At 25.3% G+C, this 1188-nt stretch overlaps 1 protein-coding gene across 1 annotated transcript in view; it reads right to left on the bottom strand.

Annotated features, from left to right (window-relative positions):
• LOC108686659 overlaps positions 1–1188 on the bottom strand; it is a 39635-nt gene that overhangs the window by 23582 nt on the left and 14865 nt on the right. The window lies entirely within an intron of this gene.

The raw sequence follows: 1188 nt of genomic DNA, 5'->3' as shown, positions 1-1188 counted from the left end.
ATATATAAATATATATATATATATATAATATTTTTTTTACTGTGTGATAATTATAATTATCACACATATTTAAAGAAATAATCTTTACGCGTGCGATCCGCGATTTTCTATGTCTTCTTATTAGTTTCATCAAATCGACAAACAAATATAATCATTGATATCCATTTATTACTGAAGTTCATAATTTTTCAATGCATCGCATATAGCGATATACATGACGCAGAAATTTTTATAACTTATATACGAAGAGACACATTTCATTGTAAGTATCATATGTATGTATCGGATGTATGTATAGTTACGAAGGCTGCTGAATTGTTTGCATTATAAATTGTTTGCACAGTCAACTTTGATATTCACCCGAAACATTTAATATCCATGAGCAATATTTCATATGTATGAGAATAGATCTTATGCCAGTGAATCTTTTCAGAGGAAGATCTATCACTTTTCGTTAATCTCTTTTGCTACCTCACAATCACAAATAGAAAAATCTGACTTTGACTAGACATTATATTATACTAGATTTGTATACAGCATCTGCAATCAATGTATTATTGTAAAAGAGAACCAAATGAGTTCTACAAATGTGGAGCAGGAGCAAATACTTTTTTTTCTGAAAAAATTATGTTTGATATAGATACGTTTTTATATAACAGCAATTTAATTTATAAAGTTAAAAACTTACAAAACTGTTAACGCAGCAATTTATCAATTAGAAATAAGATCAATTCGATAAAATATATAATACAATAGTTTGTAATAACATTAATAATCTTTGCGCTAAAATATTTCCCGCGGAAGTATAAACCAAAGCGAAAACATAAAACAAACGTAATTATTTTGATGTAAAATAAATGATTTTCAATATTATTGCTCTTTGATTGTTATCAGTAACCTGTGATGTAAATAAATAATAAATCGATTATGCAATAGCAAAGCAAAATCCGCATTAATATTTCATAAAACTATAAATTACTTAATATTTTGACTATTTTAATTTAAAAATAAATAAAAGTTAATAATTTTTATTAAGTTTGTTATTATTATGTGGAAACATAATCATTGTGTAGTGATTATTTACAAATTAAAAGAATAACTCACAAACCGACACTAGGTAGTTGTGTGTAAAAGTATGTACATTAATAAAATAAACCCGGAAAAAAATGTTACATATGTATGGACATA

This window comes from Atta colombica, unplaced genomic scaffold, assembly GCF_001594045.1.
Source record: "Atta colombica isolate Treedump-2 unplaced genomic scaffold, Acol1.0 scaffold189, whole genome shotgun sequence".
Classification (NCBI taxonomy): Eukaryota; Metazoa; Arthropoda; class Insecta; order Hymenoptera; family Formicidae; genus Atta; species Atta colombica.
Note: the sequence above shows the minus strand (reverse complement) of the source record. Positions and strands in the feature narration are given on the sequence as shown.